We start from the raw sequence: 18711 nt of genomic DNA, 5'->3' as shown, positions 1-18711 counted from the left end.
TTTCCACTCTGTATTTGCTTTTGTCTTGGGCTTATCCTTCGTCGTCAGTAAGTGGCTGCAACAGCACCAGGCATTCTATGCTTCATACAAGACCCAAAATTCAGACAAGAAGAGGAGGGGCATTTTGAAGTGTGAAGAAAACTTTCCCAGAAACCCCGGAATCCCTTATGCCTCATTGGCCAAAATTGCATCACATGCCTGTTCCAAAACCAGTCATTGGCAAGGTGAGTGGACCTGACATGATTGGATTAACTTCAACAGAAAGTCATCCTCAGAGGGACTGAAGAAATTGCCAGCCTTTTCTGAAGATCCTGGCTACCCCTTACCTAAACAAAATAAAAATTCTACTGGCACAATTGCTGTAAGTATTCTCATAGGTTAATATATGTAATTAATATCTGCAAGTTCCAAATGTGGCTACTAGAAGCATATTGTAAGCTTAAATGTGAACTTGTCCTTGTGCACCAACAGCTCCCATACTCATGTTCAACACATCCTGTGATGAAACTTAATTCAGCTCTATCCTGCTAGAACTCAAGCTCCAAACACAGGGATCTTTGTTTTGTTTCTATCAGTAGTGCTTAGAACAACACCTGGAATATAGTAGGATTCAATAAATATTTATTAATTGAAAAAAAAAAAATCTGATGGCAAGGAAAAAGGGGAGGGTTGGCATGGAGCTGGCACCCAGAAGCATCTGCACCATGATTTTGTCAAGGCTCTTTACTCTTTATGTTTTTGCTTCTTTGCCTCACAGGACACACGGAACTTTTGCCCAAAATGAGCCTTGCTTTCTGGTTTCTGTACACTAGGCACATGAGCCTTGCAAATATCACCAACCTAACAGTCACTGTTAGTGTCTGGCTGAAAGAGCCACAGCTTGATAAAGTGAAGTAAGTGCTTGTGCTCTGGCAGTCTAGCACATTATGTCAGGCTCAACAGCATCTTTCACCAAAGGATGAAACTTCGCAGCCATCAGACCTCCTTGCTCCCAATATTACAGCAGTTTAGTGTAATTAGGCATGTACCAAGGGCAAGGTGGTGGGAATGGTCAGCTGTGGGGGTGGGCACCAAAGGCTTGCATCATTTGTAATGAATTTTAAAACAATGATAAACCTCTAAAGGCAATGATATCCTGGATTAAACTCTGCAAGAGAAAAAGGACAATAATGGAAACACTGCTAAAATCCAAATAAAGTCTATAGTTCGGTTAATACTATAATACCGATGTTACTTTCTGTGTTTTGATAAATGTGCCATGGTTATATAAACTGAGTGAAAGATATATGGGAATTCACTATTCTATTTGTGCAACTCTCCTGTAAATCTAAAATTACTTCACATTTAAAACCTTTTCAAATGATAAAACTGACTGAAAATTGGTCTGCCTTTTTACTATCACCATGATAATTCTAAACAATGTTAGTGATAAAAACACTTTCTCCCTCACCCAAATCTTTAGGTCTAAGTTCTAAGCAATTGTTGTAATTCCTGTTCAGTCTTAATATATATGTAAAGTTCAACTTAACACATTTTTACTATTTATTTTACAGATTTAGTAAACATTGCATTCCATGTGCAAGTTAATCCTAGGAACTCTTATAGATACAATTGACCCTTGATATATGTGGTCTCAGATGCCCACATTTGTTTTGAGTAAGTTCATATCCAATTTGGAGTTATCCAGGCTTAATTTCAGCACAGTCATGTCTCCGACCCTAAGATACTACAGAATCTTGCGTTTGGACTGCAAATTTGAAACAGCGATAGCACAGTGATTTTAAAGACAAAGAAACAGAACTTGTTACTTTAATTCTGTCGTTCTGTGTGACCACTTACAGCTTATTAAAATTATGTTATATTTAAAATTCAAAATGATGAAACAGTGCAAAATGCCATGTCATGTGTCATGATGATATTCGGATTCTTTTTTTCCATATAGAGGAAAAACGATCAGTTCCATGCATTAAATATGTGATAAACGAATGTAATTAAGATTCCAGGTATTATAAACTACTTTAAAGATCATATATCCTCTCCCCTCATTTTATAGACGGAAAAGAAGGCCCAGAAACTTGCTGTAGCCAACAAGGATTTAGTGAGTTGAGGTGAGGATAGGAGCTTCTGTCTCCTGGCCCAGTGCTCCTAGCACTGTCTCTGCATCTCATGCTGCTCTCCTTTAGCAGACAGGCAATAACTCAGAAAAACCAAGTCCCTTGTCCAATGTCAGCTGGTGACTCAGCGGCAGAGTAAGACAAGGGAACCAGGACTCCTGACTGCTCAGGGCTCTCATCACTGCCCCGTTTCCTCTTTCCAGCTCTCATTCAGCTAGAGACAGATTAATTCCAGACGACTAACGAATGTTCCACCTGACATTCAGATGGGAAGAGGGGGCCAATTTTAAGAAGAGACACAGCTCAAGTCGACATTAGAAATGAGTAAATTTCAGTCAGAATTCCCACAAATAGAAAAACCCTGAATACAACATTAGGAGAGCAAGGGGACAATTTTAGGTGTCGATTTTCACTGAGTCCTCCAATTGGGGGGTTATCGTTTCAATGGATAGTATACTGGGAATTTATACTATCCACCAAAATGCTTATCCTTAGTTTTTCTTTTTTCAGGGAGAAAGCAATAATTATCAGAATGGCACCTTCATGATGTAACGGGCCATCACATCGAGGAAAATCTCAATAGCAAGAACTCTGTGGAAAGAAGGTTTTCATGAAACACTGTTAATAGACTGCCCTGCCTGCCTTCCCAGGCGACTCTCTTCTAGACTGGGGTAAAAGGTAAACCTTATCTTGATTAAATTTAAGCACCTCCCTGTGAACGTTTTTAACCAGCCCTTGAAATTCATCCTCTCTCTGTTTCTCAGATCACAGCCCAATGTTAGGAATCATTCATTTGTGAATTGTCAGGCATGGACACTATAGGCAACTACTGGGGTTCTGTCTTTGCATGGCTCCCTATCATAATAATTGATTAGGTATGCCCTGCTCCCCACTGAGCTACAATTGACCTCCTATCGCATGCTCAGAAGGATGATGGATGGGTGGATAAATAGGTAGATAGATGGATAGTAGGCGGATGGGCAAAAGAGTAAATGAGTGAATAGTTAGGTGGGTGAGTAGATAGATGAGTAGAGAGATGGATGGATTAATAGGTAAATAGGTGGATAGGTGAGTGAGAATTGGAAAGGGAATGGTTGGATATATGGAAGAGTGGATAGGTAGATGAACTAATGGGTCAATATGCAGGAATCTATACTATCCCATCTTTATATTGGTGCCCAAGGTACCTCTATAGTGAAGGGTTCCCAGGGGGATTCTGCTTCGCACAGGAGATTTGTTCACAATCAAAGCTATATTTAGGATAGGTAAAACTTTGCCTTGGGGTAGACTTTAAGGCCCTGAAAGACAGGAATCATAGCTTTCCATCTATGTGCCTTAGTAGCCAGCTCATTCCCTGGTGCATAGTAGGTGCTGAGTGAATATTTGTTGATAAAAATGAGTGAATGAATAAATGACTTAAGAAACACAAGGAAGGCTCCTTCTGACCTTGAAATATATCCCCATATTCTGATTTTCTGTGTTTATATTCCAATATTAAAATTTCATTCTTTCATAAATCAATCATGCACTCAGAAAGTGTCCAGTTATGATGCAAAATATTCTGAATGTTAAATGCATTAAACTCTTTCCATCTGTTGTTTCTTTAGTAGGGATTAGCTGGTCACATTGATGTCTCTCTTGATTCTTTACTGATGAGGCTGGACATGGGGCAGGTCCCGAGGTTTTTCTGAGTGGACTGAAGTCAGAGATGGCCTTTTGCAGTAGGAATCACCAGGGCTGTGGGAAGAGACCAAAAGATTCTCCTCTCTCCTGACCTCCACAGCTAAGCCCTGGCCACAGTGCCTTCTCAGCAGCCCCTTCCTCTGATAGGATGAGAATTCCTCACTTTGTCCCACTGACTTCTACAAGCTGGTTGGGGCACTGAGGTGAGGTAAGAAATGAAGAGAGAAGAGGAAAAGTGAGAACAAGAAAGTAAACATGAGAAAAAGGGAGACACAGGACAGTAAAGAGAAAAGAGAAAAAAGAAGAAGCGAGGCTGGATATGGGCAGGGGGTAGATTATATTTGCGGCACAATGCCTCTAGTAATAGTATCATCATTATCTTGCCTGAACAGATGTGCAAGGATTCCATCTACTCATTATACAACATGAAAATGGAACACATTTCTATCAGCCTCATCAGAAATCTTGGCAGATGCTGTCAGAAGGTGCACACTGCTTCTGAGATGTGATTTTTCAATAGTGTATACTGTACTTTTTGATTGGGGTTAGGAAAGAGAGGAAAAAGGCATTGATTGTACTACTTTTTAAATTATTATTATCATTATTTTGAAATTCCTCTTTCCAAAAGGGTTTTGCCTTAAACCACACTGAGCTCCTTCAAATAGCCATGTCAGCATGACCTGTGGTCTGGGGCCAATCAGCAGTCTCTGGGTGACATCAAAGCCCTGTGCCAAAGACTCATTCCTTTGAAATAGTCCCCTCTGTCCCATCTTGAGGGCATGTACTTTGTGGCTCTCACCTCCCTTTACTCCACCATATTCAAAGCTTCTATTCCCCTCTATTTCATTTCTTCTCTGACTTCAATGTCCCTGTCTCACACTAAGACGTCTGAAGTGCGTGGTTCAAGCAAAGAGCATTTTGTTCCCAGCTGAACGAGGCTCAGGGAGACCGGCAGTTCCAGAGACAGGAGTGGGCACCGTTATTCACTGAACTAAAGCCATGCAGTGTGCTAGTTCCCCACGACAAACACCACCTTTCCCTGGGAAGGCAGCCAAGGCCTGGAGCCCTGTGTAGGAAATCCCCTGTGAGAGGCCCTTCCTGAGCTTCACAGAAAATGGTTCTTTTCATAGGCTCTGAGTCCCCTTCCTTTCTAGCCATAAAGGCCCACATCACATCCCCTGTCCTGGCCTTCCACACTCTGTTCACATGCCAAGTGCCCCCACCCAGGCGCCTCATGGCTCCTGCACCCCTTCTGCTTCCCCCCCACGTCAGCTGGCTTCCCCAGTCCTCAGAAAGCCTCTTCCTTTCCCTGGTCAGGCTGCCGACTCCCCTCCATCCAGCTCTCAATGCTTCTGACATGAAACTGTTCTATGCCATGACCTAACATCTCCAGAGGCTCCTCACAGGTTGAACAGAAATGATTTGTTGACTTTGCCAGATTAGCAAGGGGAGCAAATTCCACAGATGCCTCTGTCCCTCAGTCTCAAAGTTCAGACCTCCTGCTGGATAGCAGGAGTGAGGTGATGGAGACAGCCTAGGACTTGGGAGAATAGCTGCAACAATCACTCTTTATGGAGCAATTACTAGCTGGCAGGCGATTATCTAAGCCTTTTTCATGGATTTATGTATTTAATCCTGTCAACAACCCTCTGCAGTAGGCACTATTACTAGCCTTATTTTACAAAGAGGAAATGGAAGCCCAGAGATGGCGAGTAACTTGCCTAAGGCCCCAGACTAGTAAAAGGCAGACAGATTGGAGGTGTGCCTGGAGCATGGCACTCTGCACCCACCTGACTGCCTCTCCTGGCATGCCCTGTGGGTAGCAGGGTTCTTGGATTTCTCTGCCTCTCCTTAGGTGGTTCATTTCAGGCCAGCCATGCTCATTTTTTAAGTCTCTTTTCCCTAATCAGAAAAATTGTGGCAGTGAGATGATTTCTTGGGGCACTTCCCTAATGTGGTGCTGTGATATTTTTTCCCTTAATTATAAAGGTACTCAGAAAGATCTCCAAACTTTCTGGACTTAGGGCCAGTCCCAGGTAAAGGGATGAAGTAGGTGGCAGAATTGAACTTCAGTGACCCCTAAAGTCTCCATCTGTGTAATGTTTCCCTCTGTCCTGACCAGGCCTTTGGGTTCCCAGGGCGGAGTTCCAGGGTGGGTACAGAGTTTGTACGTCACTCAGTGACTTGGAGGACACACAGACCCTGCACATCAACATGAGTTAACCTGAACCCCTTATTTTTTTTTAAAGTGTCAATAATAATTTATAAAAATTAAGGTATAATTGACATAACATTATATTAGTTTCAGGTTACGATGTAATTATTTTTGTATATATTGCAAAATGACCACCACAATAAGTCCAGTTAACAGCAATCGCCATACATAATTACAAAATTTTTTTCATGAAAGGAACTTCCATGATCCACTCTCCCAGCTACTTTCAAATATGCAATACAGTATTATTAACTATAGTCACCATGCTGTACTTACATTCCCAGGACTTTTTCATTTTATAACTGGAAGTTTGTACTTTTTGACCCTTTCTCTCATTCCTCTTGCTTCAGGCAACCACCAATCTGTTCTCTATATGAGCTGGTTTGGGTTTTTTGTTTTTGGTTTTAGATTCCACATATAACTGTGATCAGACAATATTCATCCTTTTCTGTCTGACTTAGCATAATGCCCCCTAGATCCATCCACGTCATTGCAAATAGCAAGATTTCGGGGGTTTTATGGGTGAATAATATTCCATTGTGTATATATACCACATTTTCTTTATCTAGGCACCCACTGATGAACATTTAGGCTGTTTCCGTCTTGGCTATTGTAAATAATGCTGAAATGAACACAATGATGCAGATATCTTTTCAAGTTAGTGTTCTGATTTTCTTCAGATAAAAACCCAGAAGTGGAATTCCTGAGCTCCTTATTAAAAGAGAGCTGTCCTTTGAGTACATCCTCATTTGTAACAGGAGTGAACACTCGCTAGTGCTAAGCTCAGTTGAGCTCAGCAGTTGCTCTGGTCCAACTCTCTTGGGCAAGAGGGGAGTGACAGTTCACGCTTTGATATGAGACATGTGAATAAAAAAGGGTCTCTGCAATAAATCTGACAAGTTCAGTGATTGGAAGCAACCTCACAGGGTGATCTGATCATTAAATCCTAACTGGGCAGGTAGGTCATGGTGGGTAGTCAAACCCCAGGCATATAACTTCTTTAGTAAACAGTGTATCTTTGGCTTAAGCAATCCCTGTCCACTGTTCTTGTGCATCTAGGTTAATATACCTTTGAAATGCTAGTGTAGTTATACCCCTTGGTGGTATAACCACCCTCAAGGGAGCACATAACCTTGTTAACTATCCTGCACCTTGCCTTATCTCACCTCCATGTAATCTTCCCTATGTTCCCCCCTTAATTCCAAATGTATAAAAGAAACCGCAAAACTGTCATTCTCCGGAGCATTTGAGATCTTGCCTCCCAGGGTGTTGTCAGTTTGGCTCATATAAACCTTTACAAGAATTCTCTACAGGTTTGGACATTTTTACGTCGACAGAGTCATAAATATTATTTCAGATCCCAGGGGCCACATGATTAGAGAAGTCACACTCTTCTGCCAAGAACCCCTTAGTGACTGGCTATTGCCTGTTAGAGGAACTTTGCATCCTTTAGTGTGACTTCAAGGAGCTCCATGAGCCCACTCTCACCTTTCTGTCTTGGCCTCTGTCTTTCCTAGAAACTCATGAGTACCTCTCCTGCCAATATGACTGAGCCGATAGCATCTTAAGAGTTAATCCTTACCTTTGGTGGAAGATTTATAGTTGATTCTAAGATGCACACTGTTTCTCATTTTAACATTTTACTGATTTAACATTGCTCTTACAATTGATAACATGTGATTATTTATTTGGCAGCACTTTTTCTTTAATAGTGGTTTGTAAAATAATGGTTTATCTTGCAATCAAAGGCACCTCAGATTTGATGAAGTATGGTAAGTACTATTTTCCAGGTTTGAGCTCCAGAAGCTCAGCCAGAGGCTAGGAACCTTTGACTGATACTTAAAATGTTTAATGACCGGATGAATTAGAACAGAAGACAGGTGAAAACAATTGTCATGTCTGTCCTGGGACTTACCTGATCCCCACAGAGACTTAAGAAATGAGCATGGCCGGCCTGAAGTAAACCACCTAAGGACAGGCAGAGGAATCCAAGAATCCCACTACCCCCAGGACATGCCAGAAGAGGCAGCCAGGTGGGTGCAGAGTGCCATGCCCCAGGCATATCTTGGGTCTGCCTCTTACTAGCCTGGTACCTTGAGCAAGTTACTCACCATTCCTGGGCTTGAGTGACATGACCATCAAGTGGCAGATCTGGGATGCTAATATAGGTAAGCCCTTGCCCTTTCACTTTTCCATTTGACATTTTAGAGGAGACACTGCCCAACTCAAGTCTTGAAGGACTGGTTTCCCTCATTGCAGTATAAGCACCTTGAGTGCAGGGAATGAATAAGTCATTCTTTATTGACCCTGCCAGAGTCAGTGCGTGCTGGTCAAAGTTAACAACTGCCCCTGGGAGCCTGGAGGGAGAAGCTCTGATTTGCAGTGTTTTCCATGTACATACTGCCATCATGCCTGACTTCAAGCTCCCAATGTGACATTACCAAACAAGGAGTGGAAAAGAGATGTGCAGAAGTACGGTGAGTACCATAATATGATATTTCTGCCACACAGACACAATAGAGGTGAATAACATCAAGAACACAAATCATGGTAAAATGTAGTGAAATAATCAGGAAGTAAATGAGTTTGGATTATTTATTACCTTTGTTTTAAATCTAATTTATTCAATTTTAATTTTATGTAACTTAGTCTTTAATAATTATGGTGTTTAACAGCCGGCTTGCAGATTTCCTGAAAATTTAACACTTAAGTTCATGACTGGTTTGAGCTGGCTCCAGCACACCACTGCTAGAGTCTAGTCCGAGGCTTTGCTTTTAATAGGCACTGGAATGGTGGTGTGGATGCTAGTAAAAAGAATATGATTATTCACTAATGAACTTTGAATAGAGCTGGTAATCCAGATCCCATATTCTTTCTTGTGCCTGAGAATTTCTTGGTTCCATCGCTCATACTTTTAAGGCTAAACAAATAAATACTAGTTGAGGGTGGAGACCAAAGAACAGCCAAGGCTCCAACTAAGGGCTGTGAATGCAGGACTGCCCAGCGTCCGGGTGGGGCCCTGTGACTGCTTCCTGTTCCAAACGGTCCTGTGCAACTGGACTTGAGCAAGTCCCCGAGCTATAACTGTCTCCTCTCCTTGCCCGTAGCAGAAGTATTGAAGAAAAAGTACCAGTCGTATTATTATTCTATTACATTCCAGAAAGGACAGCCTCCCAGGAAATGGGAAGCCGAGAAATAAGTAAAAATTGCAGTAAATTCCAAGTAAATTGCAGCTTCCCAAAGACTCAAAGAAGTCCTGCACTTTGGCTATCTTAACCTTTTGTTATGGGTGCAGTGCTGATGTCACTGGAAACTGGAGTAGGCAGGCACAGTTTAGGGAGGGAGAGGGACAGCTGGTGAATCAGCTGTGTTGCATTACACTCAGCACTCTCCCTGTCTTGGTTCAGGGATTGTACCATATATGGACTCAGGCTTGGGAAGGCGGTCCCGCTGATTTGCTTCGGGGCTCCCTTAAAATTGCATTTTGGGATTAGATCATTGTTACCAGCAAAAGGGAGACCCCAGGAAGGTTAGTCAGCATGAAGAAATCGGGGCCAACTGTGGTCTGGCAGGGAAAAGATGAAAAAAGAGGGTGCAGCCCCTTTCCAGCCTAGCTGCCCTGGGAATGAAGGCCAGAGTCTGAGAAAGCTGTGGGAGTGACTCTTAGCAGTGGTTCCAAGGGGAGGGACTCGCCGGAGGACCAGCCCCCTTCTGCAGATGCCATTCTGCCTCTGGCTGGCCTGGGGCTGTAGGCCCTTTATCCTGAAGCTGATTCAGACAAGACCAGTAACTCCAAATTTTCAGATGAGAAAGGCAGCTTCCCTGACTGTAAGTGAAGGTAGCTACGATGCTGCTGAAGGGACAGAAACCATACTGGCCAGATGAGGCACAGTCCAGGCTCTGAGTGATCCTGAGGTCAAGATGGGTTCACCCAGGTAGAACACAGCTAGTTAACCTCCAACCCCCCACCATCAGGCGGGACTGGGTCAGCCCAGTGTGACACAGCTGGGAACGTGAGAATCAAGAGAAACATAAAAGGAAAGGGGGTTGGGCAGTGATCTGGGAAAGCGGCTTTTAACAGATGGCCAATAAATTAGATCTAATTTGTAAAGATTAACCAACTTTTTTTGTTGTTGTTTCAGCAATTCGGTTGCTTTAACATTTTTTTTTTTTTTTTAAGGACCAGCTTGAATGATTTCAGGATGCTTCTCAGTGGACCTCTTGATTTGGTTCAAAAGACCAGAACCATGGAATACTCTACCACAGTGAGAATGAACTACTCTATGCAAAACCCAGACAAATCTCACAAACATAATGTGGAGCAAAGGAAGGCAGACACAAAAGAGTACTGTGAAATCCCATTTATATCGAGCTCAAAAACAGACAGAATCGATCTGTAATATTAGAAGTCAGGATAGTGGTTCCTTTGTTGTCCCTAGTGACTGGGAGGGGCAAGAGGGCTTCAGGGGTGCGAGTCAAGTACTAATTCTTTGTCTGGGTCCTGCTTACACAGACGTAGACACACTGAGCTGTCCACTTATGATCTGTGCACGTCTCTGTATATTATATTTTAAGCAAAAGTTACCTTAAAAAAAGGAACCAGAATGGAATCTTGCGAAGTAAATCTCGTGAAGGAAGAGTGAATGAATTCCTGTGTGTCATCCAAAAATAGCCTCTGCAGGTCAGTGAGGCAGGATGGCACTAGCACCGGGCTAGGCGTCAGAAAACCTGATATCCAACCCCGCTTCTCTTATTCGCTGGTGCAAGGGTCTTGGGAACGTAGCTTCCCCGCTTCTCACTTCCTCTGCTGCAGAACAAAGAGGTTGGATTTGATTAAATGATCTCAGAGAGAAGACTCCTTTCCCACCTGTTTCAGGGGAGATGGAAGAGGATTGAATGTTCATTTTGCCTCTCGTGTGATTTTCTTATAGAGGAAACAGTGCCAGTTGTATTATTATTCTATTACATTCCAGTTAGGCTTGATGAACTCACAGATCAGTTTTCACGCTGTCAAAATACATATACATGTGTGTACACTCACATATACACACACATATATGCACACCTAGGAGTATTTGGCCCTCCCGGCATCCTCTTATTACCTGTCATCAGCCTTGAATTTCCCACTCATCTCCCTCTTCACCTTCATTTCCGCCGTCCTTGACCTTAGTGTGCACACATCCTAGAGCCACCATATAAAGTGCCACACACTGGATAGCTTAGAACAACTGAAATTTGGGGGTCTCACAATTCTGGAGGCCGGAAGCCCAAGAGCGAGTGTTGGTAGGGTCGTGCTCCCTCTGAGGACTCTCGCGCTCTATCCCTCCATTCTGGGTTCTGGTGGTCTCAGCTGTTCTATGGCTTGATTAACAAACACGAGAAGTGCTTGCAATGGGGCCCAGCGCAGTTAGCATGTGATAAACATTAGCTACGGGGACAAAACATCAGATAGTGTCACCTGCATTTTACAGTTGAAGGAACTGAGGCACACAGGCTAGCACAAGGCTAACTCGAGGCAGATCCAGAACTGAAACCCAGGTCTTCTGGGTTACTAGAACCCAGATAACCTAACTGACTTGTTAGGTTATCTGGCATGACTCGCTGTCCAGTCTTCAGTAATAATAATAAAGACGACAGCTACCTTTTACTGAGCATTCACTAAATGCCAGCTAATTACCTATTAGGATGGTATTATCTCTGTTTTAGAGAAGTATAAGTTGAGGACTAAATATTCAGAAAACAAAGCTGTATCAGCCAGCAACTGATGGGGAGCCAGGATTTGAATGCAGTTCTCTACAGCCCCTGAGTTTTTAACCACTTATGCTCCATAACCTCTGGAAAATAAAAGACCATTGTAGCTGCTTGCTCTATAAATGACTAAGAGTTGCCAGGACGAATTGGGTGATATTTGTAAGTTCCCCAAGGATCAGGAAGAAAGCCATTTGTAACCATCCTTCATCCTTTACCCTGTGGCATCAGGCACTGGACTCCCATAGGTGTCTCGTATGCTTCCATGGATGGATTTGCTGATCAGTCCCCCAGAGCTTAAGAAGCCAGGCACAAGAGTGGAGAGGCTAGAGGAGCCAGATGAGCGTTTGATAGCGAAGGCCAAGGCTGGGTGCCAGTAGGATTGTCTGATGCTATCCAAGAGATAGAGGAGGACCCAGTGCCAGAAACCAGAAGGAGCCATGGTATCCCAGCACAAAGACATTGTGACACCTATCACATTTGTGAAAAGAAGAAAGAAAAGAATGTTACTTCACACGGGGGCCACTAGTCCTAGAAAGGGGAATGTTGATTTTTGCGAGTGGTTTCAGATGGCTGCCTGGGAACACCTTCCTAGTTTGAGATTTCAAGCAAAGGCCAAATGTTAGCAGCCATTTGGGGGGCTTCGCCCAGGCTGGTGTGACATAAATGCTGATGCACACACATGGTGTGGCTGGCAGCTGAGACAGATAGGACCATTTAGGCTTCTGTCATTTCTTTCTCATCCTCTATGGGCAGCTCCCCTGATTAGGGTCATCACCAATCCCTGTGCCTTGTCTCTGGCTCCTGGGGCCACATGGTGGACAAGCAAGGTTAAATAAATCAGTTGAGGCAGGGAATAAAAGTAGGTATGGTGGCAGAGAAGGGGGAGTGAGATTATTGTCAATTTTTTTCCAACAGAATTTGAAGAGCTTTGTCGAACACGATTCTGTCTCTCATGTCCCCCCACCGGGTGAATAATTTACTATGGCTTAAGGGGCCACAAACACAACAGCCCTGACCCTGGAATGGACTTTGAGATGGAGGCAAAATTAAGGGTTGCCCTCCTCCCTTGACTTCCATTTGGACTGCCCTGCAACTCTCAGGGTATTTAGAAGATAATACATTAAGAGTTTTCCTAAAAGAACGAGGGCCGTGGCTTGCGCAAAAGGCGTTTACTTCCATGAGGTGGGATTTTTATTGCTGGTTTCAACATCAAGGAGGTGTGAACGTTATGTACAAATCCTGACAATCAATACCACCTGAGGAAGGCCAGGAAGCGGGTCCATGGGCCAGTGCTTCTCACACTTCAGGTGCACAGTTTGGAAGCACCTGGGGTCTTGTGAAAATGCAGATTCTCAATCAGGGGTCCAGACTGTGTTTCCAACATGTCACTGCTCGTGATAAGACCACTCCGGACTAAGAAAGACTCTTGTCCTTTTCTCGACATTCTCCTAAACAAACACACCTCCTCCCACCAAAGTCATAAAATAAAAACAGGGAAATTGCATTTCCTGAAAATGTTTTACATAATTCCCCAAATTAGGAAGAAATTGTGATACTGTATTTAGAATTTTAATCTGCCCTCCTCCGCCACCGAGAATGGTCTCATACTTGATCAGGTCAGAGGGTAGGTCAAAGGATGAGGATTACATGGAGAGTCTTGGGCAATCTTATAGAACAAGCAGAAATGATAGTATTAAAACTACTTTTTTTTTTTTTTTGCTCTAAAATACATTATTAAAGCTAGCTTTAACTGATATAGATGTATAAAATTACTAGATGATTAAAGGCAAATTTTATTTATTATTTGTGTTTTTCTGTATTTCTCAAATTTTTTTACAAATGAACTTGTGTTGCTTTTATTTTTTAGAAGCTAAATTTAAAACATACTGTACTGTCAAAGTTCATAGGCCTTTCCCTGGTGCTAGAAACCAGAATGGATTCTTTAACATCTAGGGGCTGATACTGTATATATCGGTACACTCTGCAGATAACTGAACCCAGACAGTCTTCTGGGGTTAAGGGGACCGAGACAGCGGAGCATCTGTTTGGCACTGAAGGGAGGAGAGAGAGCGTCTATGGAGGAGCACCCATTCTCTGCCTCTTGACGTCATACTGACCGCTTGCTAGCCCAAACAAGGTCTGATTTATTTTAGTTTCTATGTCTGCGCAAGTCCCATTTGTATAAATGACAGTCTGACATCTTGATACATGTTTACAAATTAATGAGCAGATGACCTAAATCAATAAACTGTGATCTTGTGCATTTTATAGATGTGAAAAGGCAAGTTGGGGAAGGGAGGCTGGAGAGGGCAGAAGTAATCATGGAAATGGAATTTTCATAAATCAGTTTCTGTCCCGTGGCATTTCCTCTAAATCAGGGCGTCCGGATCCTCAGAAGTGCTCGTGCAGCATAACTTTGAATAAACACAGTCCTCTCTTATCAGCACGGTGCTTTGTATACAGCAGGTACTTATCTTTTTGAATACACTAATGTTTCTTTTATAATGGTCTGAGCATAGAGCACAGAGAAATTTTAGGAAATTACTATCTTTTCCCATCTTTGCAAAGATGTTTGCATCTGTGGACGCCCAATACCTGTATGTAAAATAGAATGAAAGAATATTGAAGCAACACGATTTAGGAGGATAGAAACAACAAAACAGATGACTAAGAAACAGGAAAAAAGACAACTCTAAAGGTAGCAATTTTCTTTTATATGTAAAGGTATAAGATGGCTTTCCAGGTTTCAAGCATGTGATTCTAATTTTGGGGGCAATGAAATTACCAGAGGGCCCCCTTCTTAGCCCACTGTTTGGGAATGAATTCTGTCGTCTTTTACTTTTGTGGCTGATCTCTCTGCTGCTTTTTTGCCGATCCCACTTAATTTCGAATAATCTTTATCTTCATGCTATGGGCTGCAAAGGTAAATATAAACAACATTTGCATTTTTTTGTTTCTTTGTTCCTCTATGCCCTTTATTTCCTTGACCATGACCATTCTCATCAGGTGTCTAGTATTTTAATGGCTTCCTCTATTAAAAGGGAAAAATTCCTTTATACAGAAGTACTAACATCTGATAACAGTTTAAAGGAGCACAGATAGCTTCCATTCCAGGCAAAATGGTGAGCAGACAAAATTTGTCTTCTAAGGATCTCCTCAACTATTTTTCATCCTCTGTTTTCAGTTTCATGATGCTCCTACTTCAAGAGCAACTTTTTGAGGCTCTCTATCGACTCAGGGAAGGCTCCCTGTCTACAACCTTCCTTTAAATCCCATACTTCCCCCTCTTACCATCCCATTGAAACTTACCCAACCTTGTCGCAGTCTTCAGCATCTTTATCATAAATTGACCAATTGTACCAACAGGTCCCCTTAATAGTGAGAATTAGGGACAAGTGCATTTTCCAGCTGATAGACCTTCAAATCATCCATTATAAGTCCCCCTGCCCTCTGGTCCAGGGGCCCGATAAAGGACGATGACAGATGAGTTAAGCTGTGGCCTAAGTGGTTGATTCCAAAGCACCTTCCTCAGGCCCTATGGACATCAGTGACTTGTCAGCGGTATTGGAGAACCAAATGACTCATTAAATAAAGCAAGTAAGATGAAAACACAGGTAGAATTTGCTGGTGTGGATGACTGTGTTTGCATTGTCAACTTCTGATCCAAGGTCCCTAGCTGAGCAAATTGAGTGTGTGAATGCAGACTTGAGAAGGTAACTCTCTGCAAGAGGGGGTAGTCTGCCATCTTTGTTATGCCAGGCTACAGTGATATCTGAGATGGAACTGCAGAACCCCCAGTTTAGAATATAGGTTGGGGTCCTGATCAGGAGTTTGAGATATAGTAGGTCACACAACCCCTAAAAATTTTCCAGGGGATCCTCCTACCCAACAGTCACCCAGATCTGACTTATTCTTGGCTCACGGAAGGCTACTAACACAAATGGATCTCTCCATCTGATTGAGGATGTTGGACTTAGGGCAATTGGAAAAATATGGGAATTGGGAAATGGGGGGAGGGTGTACCACTTACTTTCTAATCTGAGGGTAAAGGCGATTGAACCAAAAAGACTCTAAGAAGGTTAAGATACAAGTAAATATAAATGTTACCAGTTTACACCTTGAATATTTATCAGCCTAAACTTACTTATCTTGAGAGGCCATATACGACGTAGAGAAATTAACACAGTTGTAAAACGCACAGACTTTAGCATCATACAAATCTGCGTTTGAAATCCGGCTGTACTCATTGTGTGGTCTTGGGCAAGTTATTTAACTTTTCTAGGTCTCAGTTCCCTTATCAATAAGAAGGAGATGATGATAATAATAGTACCTTCCAATTAGAGTTATTGTGAGGATTGAATGAACTAATGCAATCAAAATGATAGAACACTGCGTTATTTAGTAAGTACTCAATAAGTGTCAGCTATAATCTTGGGAACGTGAAAGCTCAACATTTAAAAAAATAGAAGTCAGGTTTACTTAGGTCTAATTTATGCACAATAAATTTCACTCCTTTTCGTGTACATTTCTACCAGTTTTGACAAACACATACGTAATAGGCACTATAATCAAGATGAACACTTCTAACACTCCCCAAAAGTTCCGCATGCCTTTTTGTCTCCAACCCTCTCTCTCTACCCTTTGCTCTGGGCAACTGCCAGTCTATTTTTCTGGCCATATAGTTTTGCCTTTTCCTGAATGTCTTATGAATGGAACCATCCAGTATGTAGTAGAAAGCTCATCACTTTCAAAGCCTGACTTATATTTGGCATCCAATAAATTTCTAAGTGTATTTAAAGAATCAAGTTATAATTTTTGTTCCAAATCAGATGATGTATTTCCTGTTGACTTACAGAAGAGGTATTATATTTTGGAAATGTCTCCTGACTTAGTTCCTTTGTGGGTAAGTAGTTCTTCCTCATGTACTATCTATGTGTCATAAAGTCTCAACCTTGAGCCTGGAGTTGGCAAGGAAGAGGATATGATGTAGAGGAAATCTCGGGTGTTCAGAAAGGAGAAAGAAAAGGAAGTTTCCTTTTTTACCTGAAAGGATGGTGGGAAAAGGAGATAAAGTCATGTGAGGCAAGAAGTGAATGATATGGTTCTCCATCTCTCCATTTTAGGGAAGTCAGCGGAATTGTGGAGACAAATGCCAAGGATGGGACATTTTCTTTGCCATTCATGGCTTGGACTATGGGATCAGATTGCCTTGCAGCCCGCCCTGCACCAAACCTAGGACATGACTACTCGTCAGTAAACTTGGTGGCATGGTGACTGTCTCATTTCCCATATTGTATGGGCGGGCCCCTGACCATCCCTCATGGAAAGGAGAGAAATTAGCTAAGTTGAGAGCGGCCTACTGTGACAAGGGGAGATGACTTTATATAAGAGAGCATGAGTTACTCATCTATACCAGGGGCGAGAAAGAGGACATGGCTAAAAGGGGTCTAACATGAGCAAGAAGCTGGGGGGACTCAGGTAGACAGGAATCACCCCCAAACCCTGGCCAAGAGGCCAGGTGTTGAAGCACACCTACAGTCAACTTTGCTGGATGCAAAGGTCAGCAGGGAGGGCAGTGGACAACGGTAGGGATTGGAGCATCCAGGGATACTTCTTGGATTCTAGAACCCCTCTAGTTTTATGAAGACTCAGTGACACGTCCCTCCCCCCAGCCCCACCTCATGGAAGCAGAGGGGAGAATGAAATTGGAAAGACTAAGCATTTTTCCTCAAGTATTGTTTGAATTATTGCAGCAGACTAATATGACTCAGTGGGTGAGGGCTCGTGAGAGTCAAAATCTGTTTTCTCAGCTCACCTGAGCACAACATGTGTAAGTCTCCAGCCCCATTAACCCCCATTACAACTTTATGGCTACTTTTTCTTCACTTCCGATTAATAACTTATTACCTCTTGACCGTGGCCACTAATACTGCAGCTTTAAGAATCTTGGTCTTGCAACTTCTGCAGAAGCTGGACAATTTAAGGAATAATACATTCATCCCTCTGTAAATAATGATTTTTAAAAAATCATTTTTTTTAACTCATCATGGGAATATAAAGTACAGCATAGGGAATATAGTCAATAATATTGTAAAAACTATATATGGTGTCAGATGGGTATTAGACTTATCGAGGTGATCACTTTGTAAGTTATATAAATATCTAATCACTTTTTTAAAAATTTGTAACTCAAATAGGTACTCCATAACTCATCTTTAAGTTCAGGATTCCACCATTCAGATTTATTCAAATGGGTCCTCTCCTTTTCTTTTTGAATACACACAAAGGTGTGCCATGCCATTAAATGTGTTTCCACAGAGCAAACATGAGCTTTGTATAATGAGCAATCGGAATGAGATTTGGCTGCTAGGAGAAGATTAAGAAAATGATTATAAATAACAGGAAGAACAAATGCCTTTTATTTGAGAGCAAATAAACTTTAAATGTTAGAGCAGGTTACTAAAGTAATTAGTAGTTCCTACTGAAACAAACTTAACCCAGGAGAAACTCCAACACCAATTATATTTCCCACGTGTAACTGTGCAGGAAAAATATGAGATTTAAGAAGGTAGGAAAGAGACTTCTTTGCAGACCTCCATTAAAACTGGATGTTGGAATACAAATGCTCTCCGAAATATGTATTAGTTGCACCCTTTCATCACTCTGAAGCAAGGAAATCAATCTAGGGAAAAGGTGGGAGTCTGCATTCTGAAATGCATTGGGAAATTATAAATGTTGAGAGCTATTGATAAAGCTGATATTTATAGCTCTATCAAGATTTTATGTTATTTACATCTGTATTAGAGACATAATCAAATCCCACTAACTCACTCCAATTTATTAATGCTTGTTTCCATTTTCAAAGTCACATGAGACTCTTGTTGCAGTCAAATAGACCTGAGACAGAGATGCTCTGAGAGGGTCACTTGGATCAAGATTTAAAATATA

At 42.1% G+C, this 18711-nt stretch overlaps 1 long non-coding RNA gene across 9 annotated transcripts in view; it reads left to right on the top strand.

Moving 5' to 3' along the window:
- Positions 1-17409, top strand: part of LOC107196772 — a 26691-nt gene extending 9282 nt beyond the window's left edge. For 4 of the 9 annotated variants that reach the window (XR_003044401.1, XR_003044398.1, XR_003044399.1 and 1 more), the window contains 5 exons: positions 2054-2108; positions 2625-2792; positions 7941-8045; positions 8221-8489; positions 10193-10915. This is a non-coding gene — a long non-coding RNA (uncharacterized LOC107196772). Of the gene's footprint in view, positions 1-2053; positions 2109-2624; positions 2793-7940; positions 8046-8220; positions 8490-10192; positions 13901-16886 lie in introns of those variants that run through there. The other 5 variants (XR_003044400.1, XR_003044394.1, XR_003044393.1 and 2 more) reach the window with 4 other exon arrangements.
- Positions 17410-18711: the final 1302 nt, after the last annotated feature.

The sequence above is a fragment of the Pteropus alecto genome, unplaced genomic scaffold, assembly GCF_000325575.1.
Source record: "Pteropus alecto unplaced genomic scaffold, ASM32557v1 scaffold7, whole genome shotgun sequence".
NCBI lineage: Eukaryota > Metazoa > Chordata > Mammalia > Chiroptera > Pteropodidae > Pteropus > Pteropus alecto.
This window is presented reverse-complemented; position numbering and strand designations above follow the sequence as displayed.